Here is a 16,527-nt window from a genome sequence, read left to right as displayed (position 1 = left end):
CCGATAAAAATAGCTTCTTAAAAATTTAAAACAAAAAAAAAATATGTTTTTGTATATATTAAGGTAATGCTTAGCATAGTTTAAGAAAACATGTTTTGTTAGAAAACACATGTCTATTCATTTCCCATATTCACTGGTACGACGGAGGTTTTTGCGGCAAAAATAAATGAGTGGTTGAGAATGATTCCCCCATTTTCATTCTTTTTTTTTCTCAATTGAACCTTCCTCTCTCTCTCTCTCTCTCTCTTTCTCTCTATCTCTCTCTCTCTCACACATACACACACTAACACACAGACCTCCTTCTTTTATACATCGCCTTCTCCAAACCTCCCAAAACCAATGAACAAAAACAAGAATCAAGCCATAGAACCCCATTTTCTTCTTCTTCAACTAGGTTTAAAAACCTAAAGCTTGAAACCCCTTGAACCCAAAAGCAAAATGATTTAAATATACCCGAATCAAAGAATCCAAAGAATCAGAAGTCTCCCGCTGGAGGTCTTTTTAGCTGGTGCTTGATGGTTGGCGTTTCCCCCTAAAGTTCATCAGGTTCAATGTAAAACCACAAAGAAGGGGGAATGAGTTCAGCAGATGAGTATAGATACACATACACTTCTTTCAAATTTCAAAGGATCAACACAAACACATACACATAATCACCTTCATCATCGTAGGTTCGGTGGGATTTCCAAAAGTTGTGTGATTTACAGGATTGATCCTATAAAGAAGAGGTATGCGATGATGGATTTAACCCTGACTATGTGTGATTTCTAGTAATATGTATACACCAGATAAATGAAGATGAAACATGTAAAATCAAACCTGAAATTCAATTTCATGTGAGATAAAAAGAGATCGGGATGCGACAGCAGAGAGGGATATCGGGGATTAGGATCTGTTGAACTCCCTGAAACCATCGACCTCTTTTTTCTTTTTTCTTCCCATTGTGACCTAGTCACCAATGAACTCCATGTCTCTTTTCTTCTTTCTAATCGCAACCTCTAAATCAGAAATGAGGTGTCACCTTTCTCTGTTATTTAGGAATTGGGATAGAAGGGTGGTTGTTATTTTTTTTTTATCAATTGAGGGAAGGGGTGAGAAGAAGATGATGAGTAGGTGAACTTTTTTTGGGAGAGAGAGATAGTGGTATGGGATTCTTTTAAAAATAATTCTAGTATTAGGAAAACATAAAAATAATGTAAAAAAGAAATTAGAAGGTCAAAAAGTCTTTTCATGTTAGACAGGGACCATATCCACAAAAAAGATTCGATTTTGGACCAGTGATGCAAGTTGAAAAGATTTTGGACTCCATCCATATTTTTTTGATAATCATAGGGATCAAATTTGCAGTTTAGCCTATATATATATATATATATATATATATATATATATATATATATATATATATATATATATATATATATATATATATATATAGGTTTATTTGAGACCATGCTAATTTTGTGAGACTGTAAGACCAAATCTAAAAATAATTTTAAAATAAAAAATAAAAAAAATCCAATTTTTTTTTAATTATTATTTTTCGGAACTTTAATTATCTAAAATAATAATAAAAATTACCATTTTTTTTTAAAAATACGTGAAATATTCTAATAGAATATTACAATATAAATATTCTAATATGATTTTTATAATATTAGAATATTCTACTAGATTTATCAGATATATAAAATATTCTAATATTCTACTAGAATATTTAAAAAAAATGTATTTTTTTGTTATTTTTTAAAGTTTTTTTTGGAAAATATAAATTCCGAAAATAATATTTTAAAAAAAATCGAAAATTTTCAATTGTTTTGCATTTTAAAAATGTTTTTTTATCTACAAAATGAGGGGCTAGAATTGCGTCTCACGGTCTCACAAATTTAGGTCGTCTCACATGAACCTAACCATATATATATATATATATATATATATATATATATATATATATATATATATATATATATATATATATATATATATATATATATATATATATATATATATATATATAAGATTCATTGAAAACGTATAATTTCCCGATAACTAAAAGTTTAGCGCAAATGACCTCTAACCTAGCTGATAGAGATGTATCGGGTTTTACAACCCACAATGGGGTGTAAGGTCGGATGGTCAAATCTCAAAGACCCCGTAATTCCTTGGATTAAGCTCTTTGTAGGGGAAGTTTCCCTGGATCCCTATGGGTTCGATCTGCTCCTTTGAGACAACTTGAACTCAGGTCTCCTTCTGAAATAACGGAGGAGAGGTTTCTGTTGCACCAACCATCGGTTCAAAAAAACTAAAAGTTGAGCTTAAATCAAAATTAACACAATATTATGATTGTCATCTTACCAATCTTATTTAATGTTTAATTTATTATGTTATTGAAAATATTATTAAAAAAATGTCTAAAAATTTACATAATAAATCAAATTATTGGATTTTAAGAAAATAATAGTTTTGGATTTTTTTAAAATGCAGATTTTTTTAATTTTTTTAGAAAACATGAATTTAAAAAAAATGATTTTTTTAATATGTACTTTTTTACAACATAAAGTTTTTAAAAATCAGTAAGATTAAAAAAAAACTTTAATATTTAGAAAAAAAAAACTATAATTTTTAACAAAAAAATCAACATTTTAAGTGTATATATGCATATTTCTTATACTATAATATTCTTAAGAAATCATAAAAAATAAAAAAATCATTTTTATTACTAATCTATAAACACTTGTATAAGTATTTTGTTTGATACAAAATAAAATATAAAACACAAAAAATGCTACAAAATTTCAAGACATTTTCATGTCTTTGTGTCAAAATTTCTGTATTTTCTTCAATTTATTATTTTTCACCTCTTCGATATTTTACACAAAAATTTCCAAATCTATAAGAAAATTTTTTAAAAAATGATTAATGCAAGAGCACTCGTAAAATGCATATGTATATATCATGTAAGATTTACATAAAATGCATGTGTATATATTATGTAAGATCCACATGTGACCAAGCCATTGGGACGAAAAACATAACAAATCAAACCACATGGACGATCCGAGTGCAAAAAAAAAATTAGGGACCAAACATGCAATTTTGACCAAACCATAGGGACGATTTCAGTAATTTACTCTTTACTCTAAGTGTGGACAAGACTTGTCGTGGGTTTAGTAGTGTGTGTGGAAAATACCTTAATAACTAATTAAGGTTAATTGGTGTATTTAATTAGGCGGAGTCTTGTTCCGACAGTTCGGGTGTGCGTTATATCAGTCATCAGCACCAGATAAGTCTCCTTACTTATTCTTACATTTCTGGTAGTATGTGTGTGTGTGTGTGTATATATATATATATATATATATATATATATATATATATATATATTTGTGTTGTGTGTGTGTGATGACAAGCTAGGTCTGAGTTCTATTGACCTGTTTGTGTTTGCTTTATGTGTGCTGAGACTTCGGGTAGTCTCACGGGTTGCTGATAACCCATAGGGTGTGCTGGTTGCCCAAAGAGACTTCGGGTAGTCTCCAGGGTTGTTGATAACCTATAGTTTCTTATTTTGTGTAGTGTTGTATGTGGTATTTTGGAGAACTTACTAAGATTTGTGCTTACAGATGTTGATTAAATATGTTTCAGGTACTTTTGTGGATCGCGGGAAAGCTAAGGCTTGATTGTACATATTCGGCGAGAAATGGATATTTTGGGACACTATGATATTTTGAAGTGGAAAGTAATTAACATTATGACTTTTTTGTAGTGGTTTTTATGAAAACTGTTTTTATATGGAACTAAAAATGAAAAAAATGGTTTGAAAAATCGGATGTTACAATTTGGTGTCAGAGCGTTGGTTTGAAAGATTTGGATGAACTCTAGGGTAATTACAAACTCAAACTAAGGATCTAAGGATTTTTATAAAAACTTTTCAAAAAGAAATGAAGAATTCCAAGGGAGAAAACTCAGTGAAGCAGTGTGTATGATCAGCTAGAGATCGAGCAGTAGTTTCCTAAAATATCTTTATTATTTTACAAGTAGTGTAGAGCTAATGTCTTATAAACTGATAGAACTGTATGCTAATGATAGGTTAAGGATCTTACAGGAAAAGTGTGATATGGTTGCATGAACTGTGATGCCTTAGCCTAGGAGGTTGCTTTTATAATATTGAATCTATCCTTGCTACTTGCTTAGTGTATGTCGCAAAATTGTACATAGTTAGGGTTTTATAGCCTTAGAATTCTTGATTTAGCCTTTCTTCCTGTTCCTTGTTTGGTTTGGACATGAGGTAGAATCATTTATTCAACTGTCTATAGTCTTGTATTGTGTACGATTGGCATGCGCGAAGCAAATAGTAAGGATATCAAAGATCTTGAAAGGGGGATCAGTGCTAAGGAGCAGTCTAGAATGAGTATTTGGATGTTTATTATTGGTTTTGAGGAACTAATAGAGCGGGTGTATAGATGCTCTCGAGGAATAGATTCTTGTGATTTAGGGTCGTGAGAGGACGACTTGAGACAAACATGGGTTGGTGTGGAAGGTAGTATTGGGCTCGTACTACTGAAAGCACCAGATCTGTAAGTGGATCAAGGAGAAATCATAGGAAACTAAGGAACTTGTAGGAGTGTGTAAGTGTTTGTGCATGCGCTTTAGTCTGGTTTTAATGGTTTTCTTGTGTGTTTCAGTATGGTGGTTACCCGATATTCAGGTTCTAGCGACCTCGAGAGATCGAGTTCCAGTGATGATGAGATCTGTATGACCGTTGCCACCGAGGTGGCCACGACAATCAGAGGGGATATACCAGATATGTTTGGGTCTATCAAGATTACACTGATTGAGACACCCATGTACAAGTTTAAAATCATTATATACATATTAATGTACCTACTCGACGATTTGTTTGCCCCCAACTCTTCGTGTAGAGACGGGTTAGCCCGCGTGGATCATTGGATCTACTCGACGAGTCGGAGAACCCAGACTCGGCGAGTAGGAGTTGGGAGATGAAACCCTAATTTTTAGGGTTTGCATCCTATTTAAAGGACCTTAAGTCCATTCCCCCAGTCCCTTACCACCCCCTTGATGGCTAAGAGAAACCCTAATCGCTATTAATCTTGTTTTGAGTGATTGTGAGGCTTAAAGAGTAATTTTGATGCTTTGTGTGAAGAAGGTGTGAATTGTAAGAAGCTTGGAGCAAAAAGGAGCTTGTGGATCTGACCCTACTTCATATTCGCATCATTTTGAAGGTAACAAGTCATTACCTTGGTTTATATCTAGCTAAATCTCTTTATGTTTGGGTTTAGGGACATCTTTAGCACATTTGGAAGTCATTTTGAGTATTGGGACAAGATCTGAAGTTGTTACTTCAGATCTGGACTTCCTTTGATTCCTATAGCTATAAAGTTATGAGATTTGGCAAGAACAGACCTTTCCCTTTGAGTTAACCTTTCCCTTAGTCTAGTTTTGGCATTTAGGACCATGCATGCACGTAAAGTTTGAAACTTTACGTGGAAACCATGTCCTAGGAGGCTGGATCTGCAATATAAAGCTTTGGGTGGCTTAAAACATCTGTATAAGCAATGGATTGCATGAAATCGATGAGTCGCTTTGTCACAACTAGGAATTTGGTGCCTTGTAAACATCGAACAATGATAAAAAATGTAAACCAATAATGTGAAAGCATGTATGATGCTTATTCAATAGCCACAAAACTTCCATCAAACACTTCATTCAAGCACTGCAAATAGTCAACAAGAATGGGAAACCCTAGAAATCCCGGTTTAAGTCCATTTTGGACTAGGATTTCTTTATTGGGCCCAATGGGCCAATAAGCTTCTTATTTGACTCTCTTGGGCTTAGAACTCTTAAATGGGCTCTAATTTGGACCCACTTCCATTTATTTTAATATGACTTAATGGGCCTTATTAGACCATAACAAGTTTAAATTAGCCCTAATAGGTCATAAAAATCATTCTTTGATTTTATTGGGCCAAAAATCATCTAACCTAACCATAAAATGGGCTTAAGCATACAAGGCCCAATTATTTTTTCCTCCCCTCTCCATTCTCGGCCAAACCACAAAAGAAAGGAAGGGTTGACTTTTCAATTGCCACCTCACTAATATTTGATGGGTTTCCATGCAAAGTCTCATGCTTCCAAGTAACCATCATATCATCTACTCTGTCTTCCCCTCTCTTTTATATCTTCGGCCGAGAGCAAGAGGACACACACATACACACACTTCATTCAAAACTCTCTCAAGGAAACTCTCCATTCCTCTCCAAGTTTTCGAGATTTAGGAAGCTTTCAAGGAAATCAAACCACAAAACTCATCATTTAAGGTAAGTTCATGCTTGGATCTATGATTTAGGTTCTTTGTTTTATCAAAAACCTCCTCCTAATCCATACAAAATCATGATCAATCTCTTAGAAATCATCTAAGTTCGAGATTTACCAAGAGGACTTGCTAGGATCGAAACTTCTTCATCCCTTCCTACAAAAACCGAAACCACAACTCAAGGTGAGTTTTATACCCCTATCTTTTCAGTTTTCATATGTTTTATGGGGGAGAATACAAGAAAATGTGTAGATCTATGTGTATGTGTATGCTATGTGTGATTTTATGCATGTATGTATGATTTTATGTGTTTTTATGATGAACATGTAACCAAAAGGAGTGATACTCGAGATCTATGACATGAGAAAGGAAACAAACATGACCTAAGTTATTTTACCCTAAACAAGTCAAGAATAATAACTTATAAGATTTTGATGAACATATTTCTAACATAAAACCCATCTTTGGGCTTAAATTGTCAAAAACACAAAGTTTGAGTTGAAAATTGCCAAGTCACGGTTTCTTAAGGGCCAAAAGAGTCAAAACAGTTTCCATAATTGTTTTTCCGAATATTAAAATTTTCAAGGGACTTAAAATGTAAAATTTCATCTTAATGGGCTAATTTTGGGCCTTTTGGCCTAATAAGCCTAGAAATGCAAAAAATGACAACTAAAGGGGCTGAAATGAAACTTTCTTCAAAAAAGGGTAATAAACTATTTCAAGGGTCAAAAATGCTTTTTATTTCCAAAAAGGATCAAAAATGTTAAGTTCTTAGATTTCGGGCCAAAACTGTAAAATTTGTGAAAACTTGGGTTTTAACGGAAAATTACTATTCTAAAAGGACTAAAACAGTTAACAAAATAAATTTTGAGTTAAAACCATCATTTCAACAAATTTATGATACAAAGGTGTCAAGAAAATGATTTAAGGACTAAAAATGTCTTTTCTTTTATATAAAGGACTAAATTTGTTATTTTTATTAAAAAAAAAAGAAAAGAAAAAAGAAAAGAAAGAAAGGTGTGAAAAGGGTCAAACTTTTACTTTTATACAAATTGTTTCACTGAGTCAAAATACAAAAACCACGATTGCCGAAAAATCAAAAGACGAATACACGTTTAACTTCAAATGTCGTTATAAACAAATCGATCGGTCTCGAATCGATACAAAAACCACAACCGTTGAATCAAACCCTACAAAAAGTTAAGCGATACCTAAGACGAGTCATTATTCAAACTTTGGGCTTAAAAGTTTCAAATCATGCTTGTTGGACCTTGTAAGTCCATTCACGTGATCTTTGGGCCCAAAGGGATAACGCTTATGTGTTATTGGGCCTCCTATTGTCCAATTCTATATAAAGGGACCTTAATTGGCTCTCAAACGCTTTTGGGTCTTAGTGATCCAATAGTATTTCCAGTAAGGTCAAGGTAGTTAAATGCAAGGTGGACCAACGAGTCTTTCGCATCCCCGATGGCCTAAAGTAAACTCACGGAAGTAGCAGGAGTGCACCCCTCCTTTTCCTCGTTTGCTAGGCTTATGAGTAATCAACAGAAACAAATTTAGGCAATAATCGAGAGTAATCAAGGGGTTGGATTAAGTAAGTTATAACGAGCGACACCTCTAAGGATCATTCATAAACTGTAGTTATAAACTAGGCATATCTAATGCATGCTTATAACAACTCACAAACCTTAATTAATCAAACACTACCAGAGTAATCAAGGAAGAGTATTCAAAAATCATTCATTGTGGCGGCATAACAATTTGGGAAATCATTGTATTTTATGTATTCGGAAAACATCGGGTTTTCCGAGGAAGTTCAACAAATTTCACTTGAAAAATCAATACTAAGGTTCTACAATTGTAGCACCTGGTTCCCGGTATGTACTCCTTGATATTTATTTCCTATATATATATATATATATATATATATATATATATATATATATATATATATATATATATATATATATATATATATATATATATATATATTGCCTTGGACTCGGCGAGTTGAGGGGCCAACTCGCCGAGTATGAGTGGGTCAAGGAGCTGGATTTGGACTCTGGACTCAGCGAGTCGGTCCCCGGACTCGGCGAGTAGGCCCTGGTTGGGAAAAAACCCTAATCCGGGTGTTTGCACCCTATTTAAACACTTTATCATGGCCTCCTTTGTCCCTAACACTTCCAGAGAGCATTAGAGTGAGACTCTAGCCCCCCTTATTGATCTAGAGAGAGTTTTTGGCCTTGTGAAGGAGATTGGAGCTTAGAAGGAGAAAGAGGTGGTTGAAGAGTGCAAGGAAAGGGATAGATCCGAACTCTACGCAGGGAGAAGCTTCCATTCAGGTAGAAAAGTCTCTACCTTGATCTTTAGATCATTAGTTGCCATTTTTGTCCCAAATTAGTGGTTTTCAAGTCCTAGATCACCAAGCTCCATGTGTGGTGCTTAATGATCCGAAAGGACTTCTGATATGGACTTATTGGATGAATTAGTAGCATAAAGTTCCTGTGGTTGAAGTGATTAAGGTCCCCATTGAGTCTATGACCTCTTGAAGAGCTTGTTTATGGCCTTTTTAGCTTATAGGGTCATGCATGCACGTAAAGTTTGAAACTTTACGTGATAAGCATGCTTAAGGGACATGGATCTATGGTTTTGAAGCGTTGCATGTCTCAGATTTGGCTTATATGGGAAATGGGTCATAGGGACTCGGCGACTCCCAAGGAGGAACTCGACGAGTTCCATGAAGATGGCCTTAGACTCGGCGAGTTGGATGAACAACTCGGTGAGTCCTATGAAGATTGCCTGGAATTCGGCGAGTTGTTCTTCAAACTCGGCGAGTCGGGTCACGAGTCAGTTCAATCGTCCCAATTCATGAATGAAGAGTGATTCGGTGAGAGGGAAGAAGGACTGGTTGAGTAGGACCAGGTTACTAGGAAAAGGACTCGGCGAGTCCAGTCAAGTGGGCATTGACTTTGACCAAGGGGTTGACCTTGGGCCAAGGGAGAGTCAATCTTTTGACCTAATGGTATTTATGGGTGTCTAACCTGTGTTTATGGTTTATAGCCGGAGGATTTGCGATCCAGCAGTTAGACGCTCAGCAAGCAGATTTCAGCAGCTACTTTCGAGGTGAGTTACCTTCCAGTAGCGGTGGGTCTAAGGCCACAATGTCGGTCCACCAGTAGGAGATGTATGATAGATGATTGTCTTTGTGATATCATCTAGGTTTGCTACTACCTGATATGTTATATGCTAGCATGATATGTTATATGTGATAGTAGTAGAGTTCGGTTGTTAGGACCGAAGGGTAGTCAGACACCCCAGATACGTCTGACAGTATGTAATTATATGTTTGCATGTTGGCTTGTTATGTTATATGCGATAGAGGTAGTAGGAAGGGACCAATTTCCGAGTTTGGTTGCTAGGACCGAAGGGTAGTTCAGGCACCCCAGATATGTCTGATAATATGTTATGTTATGATATATGTGATAGTAGCAGTAGTGGGTGAAATAGTCCCCGAGGTTCGGTCGTCAGGACCGAAGGGTAGTCAGCACCCCAGAACGGCTTGACATGGGTAGTCAGCACCCCATAATGGCTTGACACAGGTAGGTCGGCACCCCAGAATGGTCGTACCGGGTAGGTCGGGCACCCCAGAAATGCCTGGCAATATGTATGATATGTGATTGTATGGTATGTGGTATGATGGGGGAACTCACTAAGCTTCGTGCTTATAGTTTTCAGTTTTGGTTTTAGGTACCTCTTCTTCGAAGGGGAAGGAGCTGGCGCGGTAGCGGCCCATCACACACATGTTTCATATTCCGCATTATGAGATCTTCCTCGGGATTTGTACTCTGACATTATTATGTTTTATGAAATGTTTTCCAGACATGTGATATCTTTATAAAATGTTATGATCAGTAAACGTTTTAATTCGAATGTTTTGTTAAGTATATGTTTTCAAAAATGAAATTTTTGGCTCGTATTTTTGGGGCGTTACAACAATTATACATGTTTTTTTTTAAATCATCATGCATATATTTACGGATATTCATACTTTTTTAAAACAATGGTCTTTTCAGAAAATATCGGATTTTCTGGGTTTTACAAACTACACAAAAACATTTTATCACAACATTGCTTATGAACTCACCAACATTTCATATGTTGATGTTTTTTAAGATAACATGTATTCTCAGGTAACAGGAAAGCCGAAGAATAAGTACCAAGTATGTCAGGGTGTTTTGCTTATGATATCTATCAAACAAATTATGTCATGATGGTGTAATATTCCAAACTATGTACTGGATGTAAACAATAACAGTTGTAATATATTGATGCATGGTGATGTTTATGTTATGATTCATGTATATTCATTGTGATGATATTCAATTTAAGTCACGCGAGCCCTCAGACGTTTCTGTCGTCTGCGCTTAGCCGACTCGGCGAGTCGGACGAGGGTTTCCCGTATTTGATTATGCATAAACTCGGTGAGTCACCAAGAGGACTCGATGAGTCAGTTAGGATTTTCCCCGACATCTAGACACACATGGACACGACGAGTTGGTTGGAAACTCGGCGAGTCAATTAGGTTGGGTGACTTCTGAGTTCTTAAGAGACTCGCGAGTCGGGTCAACATGGACTGTTGGCTTTGACTTGGACCATGGGTTGACCAGTTTGACTTCAGGGGGGGGGGGGTATTTTAGAAAATTGGAAATTTATGGAAGTGGTTTTATGGTGAATATAGGTGGTGGAGTTCGTAGCTGCAATTCGAGAGTTTGATCTTATCACTACAGTTCGACATTTATGAGGTCAGTTATCCTCACTATAGTAAGGGGTCGAAGGTACCAAGGTCGGCTCATTGGATTTGATATCCTAGTAGTTAATGATATGTTGAGTATGAGATAGTTATACATGCTAGTTTGCTATGCCAGTTTGGTAGATATGTACGACTACATGTGTTACTGTTTGATTATATGTATGTGCAATTAGTTGTATATGTAAACATGTTGTGTGGGTAGGGTTGAGTTTCCACTGCTTCATGCGGTGACCAACAAACCCTGGAGTATGCCAGATATGAGATGAGGGTCGGGAAAGCATGACTTATACTGAGGACTCATTAGCATACCATATATGAGTTGAGGACCGAGTGGTATGCCAGACTCGTACTGAGGGCTTGAGGGTATTGGAGCATTCCAGTTGCAAGATGAGGGCCAGGGGAGCATGCTAGACTCGTAATGAGGGTTGATCAGTTATATTCCAGTCTTAGAGCTGAAGGGGGCAAGCCAATCATAAGTTGTGGGCTCGAAAGCATACCAGACTTATGTTGTGGGATCGGAGGCAAGCCGTATGTGAGTTGTGTGCCCGGAAGGCAAGCCAGACTCACACTGTGTTCCCAAGGGTAATCCATTCTGTAGATCTGTAGACCCATTACATGTTGTTATTATGTGTATTATTTGTTATATATTGGTATTTTATGGGAACTCACTAAGCTTCAAGCTTACAGATTCAGTTTTGGTTTCAAGTACCTCGGATGATTGTAGGAAGGAAAAGGTGTGATCATACAGCTCCTCACATTTTATGACTTTGTTTATGGGATACTATGATGTAGAACTATATTAAAAACAAATTTGTAATAATTGTTGGTTTATAAATATTTTAAAAAGTTTTAAATTGACATGATTTTTATGGATGTTACAACTATGTCACCGTCATTGAGGTTGTAGCTACCGCACCCACCGCAGTCGTTGCTGTTGTAAGACCGTAGAGGGGTGATTCATTGGGGTACCGAGAATTCAAAAACACGAAGCCACCAGAGTTTGATGGGACCCAAGACCCTATTTTTATGATGAGATGGATTTCCGATGTATGAGGGTTGTTTTTTGTAACATTTGTTTTCTTGGATGAATCGAATTAGGGTTTCAGTCGGTCAAAAGGCTAGATTTTTGGTGAGAAAGGGGATCCTCGTGAAGTGAGGCATGGAGGCTCATGACGTGAGGAGGGTCGCATGAAGATTTCCATGAGCCCACGACGTGAGCAATAAGATCTCATAACGTGAGGAGCGTTGCAGCCCAATCCCACAAAGTTTTAGGGTTTCCCATGCATTTAAGCCCTCTTATCTCGGTATTAGGTTTCATTTTTCAGCCTCCACCTTCCCTAACTAAGGAAACCCTAATCCTAATCCATCTTGGTAATTTTGAATCCATTTTAGTGTTTTGGTGGCTAAAAGAAGAAGGAGAATAGGCTCTAGAGTGTTGGTTCAGCAAGAAGGCTTCATCATCATCATCTTGTGCACATTTTGGACCATTATAAGTATCCAAGATCCAATCTTTATGAGCTCAAACTGCTAGATCTAAGTTCTAAGCTCCTTTTTTCATGTTTATGTTGGATTGCATGCTTGAGATCCATAAAGTTGGCAACTTTATGGATCAATGAGTCATTATCTATGATTTAGTCGTATGGATCTAGAGTATAGTTGTGATTTATGAATCTTGTTTGAGTTTGGGTCCATTTCTTCTCATTTTGACCTAAGATGGGTTTAGGACATGCTTGGGGCATGCATATCCTTCAAGTAATTGTTTTTATTGGCCTTTAAAGTCCTTATTAGCTTCTGAAAGAAATAGGATTGAAGGCTTATTGGATTAAGGACTTAAGTTGGATTTTTTTAGTATCAGACTGTTCTCACGACGTGATGACACAAGGTCTCACGACGTGAGAAGCGTTGGTCACGTTTCTGGTCATCTGATTGGGGCTCACAACGTGAGCGCAGCCCCGCTGACTTTTCCTTGGTTGAGTTGACTATGTTGAGTCGTAATGAGTTGGGATCTGATTGAGTAAGCTCTCACGATGTGACCAAGGCTGGTCACGACGTGATATGTGGTTTTTGGGCATTTGGGCCTGGTTGGGCCCTAGTTTTCTGTATGTGGGCCTTTATGGTGCTTGGGCCCATTTGGAGATTTGGGTTGTGTACTAATTATTAATTTAGTATTATGTGTTTGTGCTAGCGCGCGGGTTTCCAGATCGGTAGTCTGAGCTTTTATTTGAGATATTCGGCAGTTTTAGGTGAGTTTTACTAGCCGTTGAACGGCCATTTTTTTTTAAATATTTTTTGCACAACATTTTCACCTATAAATACCATATTCTAAATATTATTTATTACACCATTCTTTTCTTACTCTATACACAAAATACACACAACATTTTCACAACCAAATCCATGGATCCCAACCAAAACAACCCCCCCCCCCCCCCTCCAAAAAAAAAAAACTTTAGAAATCGCAAACCCGATAACACTTTTGCGTTGGACACAACCTCTCGCCAATTCCCGACTATGGAATCACCACAAGGTGGTTTTGTCAATTGCTTCAAACTGATTCCCCTATCCAACAAATAACACTTTTCCATCAACAATATCAAGCTTTCTCAGCCTTCCAACAACAACTTCAACAATATCAAGCTTTCCAACAATTCCAACCACAACCATCACAACCCCCTCATTCACAAGATTTTGTTTCGGAAACTCAAACTTCACCACCACCTCAATAAGAAAAGAAAAAAAGAAAAAAAAAAAAAAAAACCGATCTGACCCAACACCACCCAAGAAAGGGTCCCATGGACAAAAGAGGAAGAAGAAAATCTGGTCGAGGCATGGATTTCGGCTTCCCAAGACCCAATCGAAGGCGATAGTCAAACGTTCAGTTGTTTTGGGGAGAAAGTCTGTGTGGTGTTTTATGAGCTAACGGGAAGTGAAAGCCGAAATCTCGATCAAATTAGCTCAAAGTGGCGCGATATTTGACTAAAATGTACCAAACTATGAGGAATTTACAATAACCTCCTAAACATACAAAAAATCGAGTCAAATGATTTTCATCTCTTCAATGCGGCTTTTGACCAATTTGAAAAAATAACGCCAACACATAAAGCTTTTCCGTATATGAAACCTTGGCTAAAGTTGAAAGATGCTATGAAATGGAAAGACCAAACGGCAGGAATTCACAATCTTCCAGTTCAAAGCGTTCAAGAAACGTTGATTCAATGTCTCAACAATCGGACGGGCAAACATATTTCGACATCAACAATGATCCGCTCAATCGGAAAGACGGAACAACCTCTTTGTCGACCCGTTGGAAGAAATAAAGCAAAAAAGCGGCTTCAACGGCTTCGGGATCTAGTGTTATAGATCAATTTGGAGGGAAATTTGACCGTTATGTGCACGTTCAAAAAACGAAGACGGATATGTTGAGTTGAGTAGAAGAAAAAATGATAAAAACACAATCGGTGATTCAAACAAAAACCGATATGGAAATTTTGAAATTGAAAACGGACGACCTCGAATGCGAAAATTTGGAGCTATTTCTCGCAATGAATGAGTTCGTTCGAGTCCGACGTAGGAATAGGGGATAGTTTTTTTAGTGAAGCTTGATAATTTTAGGTTTTTTGTTTTTAATGTTATTTTTATTTTTTATTTTAATTAATGTAATTTTTATTTTTAATGTTATTTTTATTTTTTTATTTTAATTAATGTAATGTTTATTTTTATTTTTTTTTATTTTAATTAATGTGATTTGGTATTTTAAATTAATGAAACTAGTATTTTTTTTAATTATATGATTTTTATGTATTTTTTATTTAAATTTAATTAAAAATGAGGTGGAGTATTGTGATTAGTTGTATGTATCACATAGTTAGTAGTAGGGAATGTCATGATGACGTGTCATCTATTATTATAGTGGTTAGTGGTGGGTATAACGGATAATCTAATCATGAGATACATACCACTAAACATACCATTTCATCTTATTTTTTTAATTAAATTTAAATTAAAAATACAATTAAACATATCTTTTTCTAAAGGGAAATCATAGAAAAGTCTCAATATTTTAGGAAATTTTTTAATAAAGACCTAAATTTTAATTTTTTAATAGATGAGTCCCAACTCTTTAACTTTTCTAATAGAAAAGCCTCAAGAAACTGGTTAATTTATTCACTTTAGCTTTTTTGACATGTTCATCATGTGATAGAACAAAATCGTTAATTTTTCCAAAATAATAGGACTTTTCAGCAAATTTTATCAAAACTTATATATAATGTATAAACGTATTTTTTACATATTTATATCTTTTCTTACATACTTTTGTATTTTTCAAATTTTTATATGTATATTTTTATGTATTTTTATGTATTTCAAATGTATCAATGCATTATTTTACATATTTCTATACATTTTTAAGTATTTTACATATTTTTTTTATATTTTTATGTGTTATTTTTTATGTATTATGTGTGTCTATATATATATATATATATATATATATATATATATATATATATATATATATATATATATATATATATATATATATATATATATATAATTTATGTGTTTTAAATTTATAAACGTATTTGTTATTTATTTTTATGTGTTATTTTTTTATGTATTATGTATTTATGTATTTTTTATGTTTTTTATGTAGATGTTTATGTACTTTTATGTATTTTAAATGTATAAATGTGGTTTTTTTATATATTTATATGTATGTTACATATTTTTATGTATTTTAATGTGTTTTTTTATGTATTAAATATTTATATGTATTTTTGTATTTTTTTTAAAGTTTATTATATAGATGTTTATATATTTTAAATGTATAATTGTATTTTCTTTACGTATTTATATATTTTTTTACTTCAAGTCGTATTCACCTTTTTTAAACAATTTATACAGCATTTTCGAGTATGTGTAGATGATTTTCCTACATACCTACATATTTTAAACTTTTCCTATTAGCTTATCTTGAAATTAAACCTCGAATGGGAAAAACTTAAAATATATGGATATGCAGTAAAACCATCTAGACATACTTGAAAAAGTTGTACGAATTGGATGAAATGGAGAAGACGACTTAAAGTGAAAAAATACATAAATACGTAAATATAATATGATTAAATATTTAAAATACATAAACATTTATACAAAAAGATTAAAAAATACATAATACGCAAAAATACATATAAATACATAATACATAAAAAACACACAATATTTTATTAAATACTTCAAAAATACATATAAATACGTAAAACAATATGTTTATATATTTAAAATACATAAATATACATGAACATCTATATAAAAAAATTTTAAAAATACATAAATACATAGTACATAAAAATATGTAAAATATTTAAAAATAGATATAAATACCTAAAAA

Source organism: Lactuca saligna, chromosome 1 (assembly GCF_052625555.1).
Source record: "Lactuca saligna cultivar CGN05327 chromosome 1, ASM5262555v1, whole genome shotgun sequence".
In the NCBI taxonomy this organism is placed as follows: domain Eukaryota; kingdom Viridiplantae; phylum Streptophyta; class Magnoliopsida; order Asterales; family Asteraceae; genus Lactuca; species Lactuca saligna.
The sequence above is the reverse complement of the archived record's forward strand: the minus strand, read 5'-3'. Positions refer to the sequence as shown.